Source organism: Schistocerca piceifrons, chromosome 3 (genome assembly GCF_021461385.2).
Source record: "Schistocerca piceifrons isolate TAMUIC-IGC-003096 chromosome 3, iqSchPice1.1, whole genome shotgun sequence".
Taxonomy (NCBI): Eukaryota; Metazoa; Arthropoda; class Insecta; order Orthoptera; family Acrididae; genus Schistocerca; species Schistocerca piceifrons.
This window is the reverse complement of record NC_060140.1, coordinates 960,780,526-960,793,014: the sequence shown is the minus strand read 5'-3', so window position 1 is coordinate 960,793,014 and position 12,489 is coordinate 960,780,526. Positions and strand designations below refer to the sequence as shown.

Genomic DNA, 12,489 nt, shown 5'->3' with positions numbered 1-12,489 from the left:
ATGTGTTTGTTACTACTAACTGTTGCTGATGTTCAACAGATGTTACATGTCAGCACAGTATACATTTCATTGCAGTGCAGTTTTGTGAGTGCAGTTGTGCTTGTGTAAAATGCCATGTTCATTCCAGGAGAGGATAGCTATAGCTGAGACAAACACTTGTTCTCAAGCATTAGATGAAACACAAAGTGTTCATAGAAAAATTTCTGAAATTCAGTAGCTCAGTGAAGAGCACCATCAAAGATTTAGTTAAAAACTGGCATGCAACTAGTTCAGTTTCAAGTATGAAATCAAACAGGCAACCTGCCATTAGTATTCCATCGCCCACTGCCCATAAAGAAGGAAAAAAAACTGCCAGTCCAAAACAATCAGTAAGCAAGCTATCTGAACACTCTGGTGTTAAATACACATACTGTAGTAAAATTCTTAATGAATTAAAATTTTTGAGAAAGTAATGTATTCAAGAGTAGCTTCACATATCTGTAAAAATGAAGTACTAACAAAATGTCAGTTTGGTTTCCAGAAAGGTTTTTCAACAGAAAATGCCATATATGCTTTCACCAGTCAAATTTTGAATGATCTGAATAACCGAACACCACCCATTGGGATTTTTTGTGATCTCTCAAAGGCTTTTGATTGTGTAAATCATGAAATTCTGCTAGACAAGCTCAAGTATTGTGGCATGAGTGGGACAGTGCACAAATGGTTTAATTCGTACCTAACTGGAAGAGTGCAGAAAGTTGAAATAAGTAGTTCTCGTAACATGCAAAGATCAGCACATTCCTCAAACTGGGGAACTGTCAAGAATGGGGTTCCACAAGGGTCAGTCTTGGGTCCTTTGTTGTTCTTATTATATATTAATGACTTGCCATTCTATATTCATGAAGAGGCAAAGTTAGTTCTCTTCGCTGATGATACAAGTATAGTAATCACACCTGAGAAACAAGAATTAACTGATGAAATTGTCAATACTGTCTTTCAGAAAATTACTAAGTGGTTCCTTGTAAACGGACTCTCACTGAATTTTGATAAGACACAGTACATACAGTTCCGTACAGTGAATGGTATGACGCCATTAATAAATATAGACCTTAATCAGAAGCATATAGCTAAGGTAAAATATTCCAAATTTTTAGGTATGTCCATTGATGAGAGATTAAATTGGAAGAAACACATTGATGATCTGCTGAAACGTTTGAGTTCAGCTACTTATGCAATAAAGGTCATTGCAAATTTTGGTGATAAACATCTTAGTAAATTAGCTTACTACGCCTATTTTCACTCATTGCTTTCATATGGCATCATATTTTGGGGTAATTCATCACTGAGGAATAAAGTATTTATTGCACAAAAGCGTGTAATCAGAATAATAGCTGGAGTCCACCCAAGATCATCCTGCAGACATTTATTTAAGGATCTAGGGATATTCACAGTAGCTTCTCAGTATATATACTCTCTTATGAAATTTTTTATTAACAACCAAACCCAATTCAAAAGTAATAGCAGTGTGCATAACTACAATACTAGGAGAAAGGACGATCTTCACTATTCAAGATTAAATCTAACTATGGCACAGAAAGGGGTGAACTATACTGGCACTAAAGTCTTTGGTCACTTACCAAATAGTATCAAAAGTCTGACAGATAACCAACAAGTATTTAAGAAGAAATTAAAAGAATTTCTGAATGACAACTCCTTCTACTCCATAGAGGAATTTTTAGATATAAATTAAGAAAAAAAAGAAAAAAAACAAAAATATTAAAAAATAAAAAAAAAATAAATACAAAAAAATAAAGAAAAACAAAAAACACAAAAAAATAAAGTTGTTATATTAACTTAAGTATGTTGTTAAATTAACCTAATTATGTCAAGTATTGGAAAATTCGACTTGTTCCACATCATTACGAAATATCGTATTCATGATCCATGGAACTAGTATTAATCTAATCTAATCTAATCTAATCTAATCTAATCTAATATTGCTTTAGAACTGCACAATGGAAGGAAACGGACAAACAGAAACAAACTGATTATTGCCATTCACTTCTCGGAAATACTGCTGCTGTATAGGCAGACCCGATACTTTATTTAATGTCAGTTGATGCATGATTTCATTTATCAAGCTATGTTAATCCACAGAACACGATGTATTGGATGGTGAGGAATCCTCACAAGATATTTGTCCATCCACTTCACAAAGTGAAAAATGGTATTTGGTGTGCCGTGTGTGGTAACTGTGGTGTGGTGTAATGATTCTTACCGGGTTCCCGTAGTCTCTCCCCGGTAGCACAACTCCTGATCCCCATGCTCTGAAGGTCTAAATAAGTATGGGATGGTATTTACTAAGAAATGTGCACAACACCATAATTTACACTGCATTAAACACACATTTATTCTTCACTAAGATATTAAGAATCGTGACCAGTTTGTCACTATGAAAATTTATTAGTGCACTAAACCAGATCAGCACCTACAATACCTAACATTCTCAATCCAGTGGCTAACTTAATTATTCTATTGTGGTACAAAACGCACATCATGTTTACACAAAATCTTTGTAGTTCTTAACCAATATTGTTTTGAACTAATTTAATAAAAAGGAATACAATGCAGTAGTTCCACTAATTCAGTCTACAGTGAGTATCACCTTGCCCTACAGTCACTCGTTTTGTTGACAGTGACTTTCCACGTTACTCATTAATCACATCAAAGTTAATTTATAAGGGTGATCAAAAAGCTTCCCTTCAATGGCGGTACAGTCTAGAATTGGTATGTCAATCAGACAAAATCTCCATTAATACTGAGCCAATCATCCCACTGATGTACCAGGTTCAAGATACTTATTTGGTAAAACATTGTACCCCTATGTATGAAGAGGTCTGTAACTGTCTGCTGCACATCTGCTTCAGACATAAATCGTCAACCTGTAAAAGCCTTCTCTAAGGGACTGAACACATTAGAGTTACATAGGGAGAGATGAGGCCTATAGGGAGGGTGCTTGAATGTCTCCCATTTGAGTCGGTTTAACTTCGGACATCATTTATGATGTGGGGACATGTGTTATCACGAAGCAACATGGAACTTGGTGCACCATTCAATAAGGGTGGTTTTCGACACGCATGCTTCCCCATACACCTCCATTTTCCGATGGATGTCTACTGGTGTTTGTCCTTCAGCAGCCAAGAAAAGAATAAGAGCACATTGGTCCCATTTGGATGTATTTGGCAATAATGTCACCATGGTTCACACTACTACATTTCCTGCTCACAAAGCAGAAAAGCGACAAATAGTCTCTTGTGTACATGATGGTGCTTATATACCCACATTGGAGTTGTGCTATGTTGCATATACACTGTAGCAATGTTCTCAAATGGGAGAACTTTTCGATTGTCCCTTATAAAACATTCATTAATTTAGGTTACAGTAATCACTCAAACATCACTAAAGTTCTCAAGTTTCGCAGATGTTGGTGTGCATATTTTCATGTACAGAATGTGCATGATTGTGGAGAAGATAGATTGCTGCTTACTGTAAGGAAGACATCTTAAGTTGCAGACAGGCATAACTAAAAGACCCTTACACATCAGCTTTTGGCCACAGCCTTCATCAGAAAAGTAAACACATACACATTCATTTTCACAAGCAAGCACACCTCATGCACACCATCTCCAGCAGCTCAGACCAGAATGCACCTTTCATATATGTGTGTGTGTGTGTGTGTGTGTGTGTGTGTGTGTGTGTGTGTTTTACTTTACTGATGAAGGCTGTGAGCGAAAGCTAATGTGTAACTGTGTTTTAGGTATGCCTGTCTGCAACTTAACGTGTCATCTTCACGGTAAGTAGCAATCTATCTATTCCTTATATTGCTGACATTCAAACCTGAAGGTCCCCATTTTTTATTTTGCGAACCATGTTATGCTTTGAAAACCAGCTAGGCCAGATTTTTTGCAGGGTAAACTACAAGTACTAATGTGACTTTGGATTACAGAAAGTGGTCAGAAATTTAGAAAAATACATGGAATTGTTATTCACAGGGCTGTGGATCCCCTTGTTTACATGTATGCACCATATAGCAAATTAGTGTAAATTACATGAAAGTACTAATTAGCAAGTTATTAATCGATGCTGTAAGTCATCTTGTACAGAAAAGTTCAGGTAACAAAAGTAAGCAGTTGAAAGTCAGAATCTAACAGTGATTGAGACAAAATCTGCAGTGAAACTTGTTAGTGACTTAGAACTTCAAGTTCAATTATTTAGGAAGCTAATTAGTTCTAGGTAATTTAAAATATGTTACTGGAAAGTCAGAATGCTTAGCTACTAATGGTGTGGGTCACATTTCTGAAATATACTGATAAGCTCATAAGGATCTGCATGTTTGTGAACTGTAGCACTCACAACAGTTTATTGCATTTTCTAACTACGAATGCCCTAATAAAAGTTAATTACGTCACTGTAAACAGAACAACGAACACGATAACCTGAACAACGAAAACGATAACCTGAACAACAAACTCAAGTTAAATCAAGTCTAAATAAGAACTTGAGATTTTTATGTAAGTGTTTCACGCCAATAGATAAATGTATTGAAAATAAGTTAAAACTTAGTCAAAATAACTAAATAAAAAGCTATTTTTGGGAGTAGAAAAAACATAACAGATGGGAAGAATCCACCATGCTATGTAACAGTGTGATCAGTATTTTTTTGACTGGTCTGTCAATAGACAATTTTTGAAGAGCTCTATGCACAATTGACTGACAATGAAAAAGATACTGCTTCTTCCAACAAGATGGAGCAGCGTTTCACACATCGGACATTTCAATGAATCACAATTATGCACTTTTCACAAATGAACAAGTTGAGAGCAGTGTATAGTGGCCTCTACATTTGCCTGGGTTGTCTGCTCTCTCTCTCTTCCCCCTTCCCCCCCCCCCCCCCCCCCCCCCCTTGGGGCTACTTACAGGAAAAAAATGTATACATCTCATTCCCACAGTAGTGATGAACTGAATGTGAACATTCAATGCGAAATGAATACAATTGATAACAGAATCTTTTGTCTGATGACTTCTAATAGAACCTGCAGAGCACAAAAGTGCATTGATGCCCAGAGCTGTCATTTCGAACATCTTTTGTAACAACAATGTTAATAAATGCAACACTTAAATTGTGTATCATTCATAAAACTTAATTCCAACAAAATCGACTGATTCTGCAGATGTTATGTTATGGGTTTGGTTTTATGATGTTCACCCTGTATAAGTTGAAAGGAGACAAATATTATGAAAAATGTGTCAGTGGGAGCAGGGAGGGGAGAGGGCCAAATATAGTAAATTAGCAAGTATAAGTATTAATGATCGAAGGAATAAACAAAGTGAGATATAAAGACGGATACAGAGAAAAAGAATATTACAAGAAGCAAAGTGAATAAAATTACACAAATAAAGTATAAAAGCATGTGTGTGTGTGAGAGAGAGAGAGAGAGAGAGAGAGAGAGAGAGAGAGAGAGAGAGAGGGAGGGAGGGAAAGAGAGAGAGAGAGAGAGAGAGAGAGAGAGAGAGAGAGAGAGAGGGAGGGAGGGAGGGAAAGAGAGAGAGAGAGAGAGAGAGAGAGAGAGAGAGAGAGAGAGAGAGAGAGGAAGTTACAGGGTTCCTGGGTGGATGGAGGAAATGAATAAAGTAAAACATAAAACATCACATTGGAAGGAATGACTGACATTTAATATCAAGGTGCAAGAATTGTGTGAAATACATCCTGGAAAGATGGCCACAGGAGAACTGGTGTTAACGAAAAGTGTAATGTATTCTATGATGTAGTCATAGGCTACTTTGAAAAGTATTATCACAAAAATTAATCTGAATTGGCAGGGTTAAATCACTTTAATAATTGTACTGTTAAGGTCTTAGTGTAATCATCCCAGCAATAAAATTTATGCATCACAAAAAGTAAAAAATTTTAAAAAAAAATTAAAAAAATTAAAATACAGTCCTCCACCAAAATGATACTGGACAGGAAAATTAGGAACATTCTTTCAAAGTAAATAATAAACTGATCAAATATAGCCTCAAAATTGCACACATTTCATAACTTTTGTTCTGTCAGCGGTATATGATTTATGTATAATCATTTCCTTAATAGATAGATTTCAGTTTCTAAGAAAAACATTTAGAGCATTTTTGATAAATTAAAACTACATACTACATCTCCAAATGGTGTTTTCATTGATATCAACTCTCTTAAAAATATATTTCCAAATGGTTATGAAGAAATCAATAGCAAAATTATAAAAAAATTGTTCAGTTCAGCTAAGAAAATTACTAAGTTACTTACACAATAAATGATTTCATAGCAGTATTTTCCCCCAATATACTAAACCATGCTGTTTCAAATCAGTTCACAATGAAGGAGCTAAAACAGCAAAGAATTGCCAATCAATCTAACTATTAGCAGTAGCTTTTTTTTCCCCAAGATCATGTACAAAATAATTTATAAACACTTAGTACACAAAACATTCTCAGTAGCAAATAGTTTTGATTTAAAGAGGACTGGTAACTGAACAGTTTATATTTACCTTACCAAATGATATAGACCACCAAAAACAATACATAAGAAATTACAGTTTTACCACTGGAAATATTTTTTGACTTAGCATATTCTTTTGATGGTGTGAGCAGATAAGAGTCCCCCCCCCCCCCCCACCCCACCCCTTCATTAGGTCAATCTGTTAGATGCATAAGAGGTAAGCCTGGAAAAGGCTGCAGTCATACATGCTGAGGGATTTGGTGCTGAAGCACACACATTTGCCACAATTACTTTGATATTATGGATGACTTAGTTTGGTACAAAAAGGGAGACAACAGTAAAGTTCATATATTGTTGCTTTGATGTTTAGCAAAGTTTGAATGCAAACTATGATGAGATGGAGATCAACATCTAGGAAAGTGCAATGTGATTTGGAGAAGCACCAGACGGATTTCAATTGGAAAAAAGGACTTTAGAAGAAAGGGTATGTGAGGTTCTTTATTCCAAGTCTACACCACTAACATATAATTAATGAATTTGTATAATGCCATGTGGCACAGTGGCTGGGAACTGAGAAATGCCTCTTTCATGCAGTTCATATTAAAGCTGGCATAGGATGGAGCCACCCTGGTACCTACAGCTATTTCCCGTGATTTGTTTGTACATCTGGCACTCAAACCCGAAAAAGTATGGGTAAGGATGACAACAGCTAGTGTGAAAATGTATGACGTTTTTGAAGAGTTTTTGATGGGCACTGGGAGAGGCGGACTTCAGAGACAAAGAGTCCGTGTGTGTGTAGAATGTTAGTCTAGAGAGCAACAATAACATGAAGGGGGCCAAGGCATGGATATGAGATCTATAGGAAATGGTCAGAATCTTTTATGTATCATGTGTCCACCTCGATAGCTGTATGGTCAGCACGGCAGAATGCCATGCAAAGGGGCCCGGGTTTGATTCCCGGCTGGGTCAGAGATTTTCTCTGCTCAGGGACTGGGTGTTGTGTTGTCTTCATCATCATATCATCCCCATTGACACGCAATTCGCCGAAGTGGCATCACCTCAAAAGACTTGCACCAGGCGAACGGTCTACCCGACAGGAGGCCCTTGCCACACCATATTTCATTTCATGTATCACGTGTGCCTCCTGGTAACTTGGAGGTGTTGGTCCTCAAGAGCTAAGGCGCACTCTGTTGGGGTTTTGAAATCTGTCACAATGGGACAACTGAGATGGCTGTTTTCGATTTTCTTCATATAGACAGGATTTGAAACTTAGTGTCTGGACATCAACTTCCTAAACAAGTATGACATAATTCTAAAAATTAAATAAAACAAAAACCTATGAAATTTTCTTTGAAGAGTAGTCTGAGTGATGTTAAGAGTTGATTTATTTATTTATTTATTTATTTATTTATTTAGAGAAACCTCTATAGGCTGCATGGTAACAACCAATTTCATTTTAGTGTCTATGTCTTGTTCCAGCTTTGACTACCTGTCAGTATCTTTTGAGCCACACTAGAAGTGCCTGTTTATGCTCTTTGGACAAAAGTCCTCTCCATCTTTTCAATGTTGATGCCATTTTAAAACCTTGGTAGTTGTTCACCAATCTTCTAAATTTGTTCCTGTCAGGAATCTCTCTCTCTCTGAGATGCCAATCTGCCTAAGATCTTTTTCACATTCTTCAAACCATCTCAGCCTTGTTTTCTTAGACTGGATGAAACTCGATATTCTTTTTGTTAGTCAGTCACCACTCATCCTCATGAGATGACTGTAAAATAGCAATCGTCTCTTCTTAATGGATGCTGTGATAGGTTCTGTCTAGCTGTACAAGTCCTCATTTGCTCTCTCTTCAAATGTCTTCCCTTTGGAAGCCTTGATGTAATATTAGCATAGATGAAATGACTAGACTGTTTTGTAATGGCCTGATCTATTGTACAGTATAAAAAGGCTCTGGAACAAGTATACTGCCTTGAGGTAAGCCATTCTTTTGTATGTGTCCTTTATTTATAATGCAGAAAGACCTGGACTCTTCTATTCTGCAGGAGAGTGCCTATGAGGAATGTTTGCTGATAATTGGTGTGCTGGTAAATTGTCTTCAATTTTTCTAGTTGAACAGTGTTGTAGTTTATAGTAGAGTTTGTAGTGTTTTCGTTGATAGTGTTGTAGGCAGCTGTTACATCAATAAAGGCAATTCCAGTTATCTTAACCTGTTTGAAACAATCCTCAATGTGTTCAGTGAGTTGCAATATCTGACTTGGCATGATTTTCCACACCAAAAAACCATCTAATTGAGGAAAGAACTTTCCTTTGATTCAGCTGTTAATTCGGTTAAGAATTTGACACAGCACTGAAAGACCCAACTGGAAAGAAGACGAAAAACCCACAAATTTCAAGAAGAATGTAATCACTCCAATCCCAAAGAAGACAAATGCTATCTGGTGTGAATACTACCAAACCATCAGTTTAATAAGTCATGGTTGCAAAATACTGATAGGAAAGAGAATGGAAAAACTGGTAGATACTGAACTTGGGTGAGAGCAGCTTGGATTCTGGAGAAATGTAGGTACACCCAAGACAATACTGACCCTACAACTTATGCTAGAAGATAGGTTGGAGAATAGCAAACTTAACATTTGCAGCTTTTGTAGATTTAGAGAAAGCTTTTGAGACCACTGACTGGACTAGCCTGGAATTTTGAAGGTAGCTGTGATAAAATACAGGGTGCAAAAGGTTATCTACAACTTGTACACAAACCAGAGTGCATCTATAAGGGTCTAGGGGTATGTAAGGGAAGCAGTGGTTGAGATGGGAGCAAGAGAAGGTTGTAACCTATCCCCAGTGTTATTCAGTTTGTACACTGAGCAAGCTGATTAGGATACCACAGAGAAATTTGGAAAGGGAATTACAGTTCAGGGAGAAGAAATAAAAGCTCTGAGGTTTGCCGATGACATACTGATTCCGTCAGAAATAGCAAAGGACTTTGGAGACCAGTTGAAAAGAATGAATAGTGTCTTGAAAAGAGATTATAAGAATGGATAGTGTCTTGAAATATAATTATAAAAAGAACACACCAACAAAAGTAAAACTAGGGTCATGAAATGTCAAATTAAATCCTTGTGATCTCGAGGGAATTATATTAGGAATTGACACACTAAAGTAGTAGTGTGTTTTGCTATTCGGATAGAAGAATCTACATCTACATCTACATGATTACTCTGCAATTCACATTTAAGTGCTTGGCAGAGGGTTCATCGAACCACAATCATACTATCTCCCTACCATTCCACTCCCGAACAGCGCGCGGGAAAAACGAACACCTAAACCTTTCTGTTCGAGCTCTGATTTCTCTTATTTTATTTTGATGATCATTCCTACCTATGTAGGTTGGGCTCAACAAAATATTTTCGCATTCGGAAGAGAAAGTTGGTGACTGAAATTTCGTAAATAGATCTCGCCATGACGAAAAACGTCTTTGCTTTAATGACTTCCATCCCAACTCGCGTATCATATCTGCTACACTCTCTCCCCTATTACGTGATAATACAAAACGAGCTGCCCTTTTTTGCACCCTTTCTTTGTCCTCCATCAATCCCACCTGGTAAGGATCCCACACCGCGCAGCAATATTCTAACAGAGGACGAACGAGTGTAGTGTAAGCTGTCTCTTTAGTGGACTTGTTGCATCTTCTAAGTGTCCTGCCAATGAAACGCAACATTTGGCTTGCCTTCCCCACAATATTATCTATGTGGTCTTTCCAACCGAAGTTGTTCGTAATTTTTACACCCACGTACTTAGTTGAATTAACAGCCTTGAGAATTGTACTATTTATCGAATAATTGAATTCCAACGGATTTCTTTTGGAACTCATGTGGATCACCTCACACTTTTCGTTATTTAGCATCAACTGCCACCTGCCACACCATACAGCAATCTTTTCTAAATCGCTTTGCAACTGATACTGGTCTTCGGATGACCTTACTAGACGGTAAATTACAGCATCATCTGCGAACAACCTAAGAGAACTGCTCAGATTGTCACCCAAGTCATTTATATAGATCAGGAACAGCAGAGGTCCCAGGACTCTTCCCTGGGGAACACCTGATATCACTTCAGTTTTACTCAATGATTTGCCGTCTATTACTACAAACTGCGACCTTCCTGACAGGAAATCACGAATCCAGTCGCACAACTAAGACGATACCCCATAGGCCCGCAGCTTGATTAGAAGTCGCTTATGAGGAACAGTGTCAAAAGCTTTCCGGAAATCTAGAAATACGGAATCAACTTGAGATCCCCTGTCGATAGCGGCCATTACTTCGTGCGAATAAAGAGCTAGCTGCGTTGCACAAGAACGATGTTTTCTGAAACCATGCTGATTACGTATCAATAGATCGTTCCCTTCGAGGTGATTCATAAAGTTTGAATACAGTATATGCTCCAAAACCCTACTGCAAACCGACGTCAATGATATAGATCTGTAGTTTGATGGATTACTCCTACTACCCTTCTTAAACACTGGTGCGACCTGCGCAATTTTCCAATCTGTAGGTACAGATCTATCGGTGAGCAAGCGGTTGTATATGATTGCTAAGTAGGGAGCTATTGTATAAGCGTAATCTGAAAGGAACCTAATCGGTATACAATCTGGACCTGAAGACTTGCCCGTATCAAGCGATTTGAGTTGCTTTGCAACCCCTAAGGTATCTACTTCTAAGAAACTCATGCTAGCAGCTGTTCGTGTTTCAAACTCTGGAATATTCCATTCGTCTTCCCTGGTGAAGGAATTTCGGAAAACTGCGTTCAATAACTCCGCTTTAGCAGCACAGTCATCGGTGACAGTCAATCAATAATCAATAACAAACAAAGTGGGGGGAGGATATAAAACAAAGAATAGCAACAGCAAGAAAATAATTTCTGAAAAAGAGGAATTTATTACCACTGCCGACTTGAATGTAAGTTGAAGCATAGATGAAAAGCAGCTGATACAAGAAGAGAATAGGGACTTTAGAAATGTGTTGCTATACAACAATACTAAAGATTAAGTGGGTAGATCAAATAACAAATGTGAAGATATTGAATCAAATTCAGGAAAAAATAAATTTATGACAGAACTATACAATAAGAATGGATTGGTTGATACGAAACGTCCTGAGATATCAAAGAATTGTCAATTTGGTAATGGAAGGGCAACATCTGTAGAGGAAGACAAAGGCTTGAATAGCTATCTTTTTCAGGTTCTGCGATTTTTGCTGCTATGTGTACACGCTGGACTCCTGGCAGAGAGTACACATAACAGCAAAACTCGCAGAACGTGAATAAGCCAGCTGGGTTGGCAGTCAAAATATTGTGCATAAATGGAAACTGTAACTCAGCAGAACACCCAGATGCACACCATTAATCAATTACACCGAAACCTGCAAGATTACAATAAGTAAGCAAGTTGAAATGGATGGAGACTGCAGTAGTTATGCACAGATAAAGAAGCTTGCAGAGGATAGACTAGCATGAAAAGCTGAACCAAACCAATCTTTAGACTGATTAGAACAACAGCAGCAGCTACAAATAGGCCTGACCTTATCAACTGTGTTAGTATGGGAACAGGATGTTGCCAGCTAAGGTCAAAAAACCCAATAAGAAGACTAGGCAAGTTTTTATGCTGGAAAGAGCACACATCCTGTTATTAACATTCTACTTAGACAATAAATTGACATCATTTAGTTCCAATATAATGGCTGTAGAATAATTATGGGCAAAGTCTAAACTGATTGTAAATTACATTATGGAGAAGTATGTGTTGAGTAAGTGGACTATGTATGTAAAAGATCTATCAAGATTTAACAACAAAATTCAGAAAATGCTGAGAAAACAGACTGTTACACTCCGAGTTCAAAAAAGAACACAGAAATGTCAACAGTCAAAAGTTAGTAGATATTTGTGTGTCTTTAAGAAGACTGTTGCATGAAGAATACTACTTTCAC

At 37.3% G+C, this 12,489-nt stretch overlaps 1 protein-coding gene across 1 annotated transcript in view; it reads right to left on the bottom strand.

The window, feature by feature from the left end:
* The window catches only part of LOC124789517 (p21-activated protein kinase-interacting protein 1-like), a 60,545-nt gene that overhangs the window by 22,051 nt on the left and 26,005 nt on the right, over positions 1 to 12,489 (bottom strand). The window lies entirely within an intron of this gene.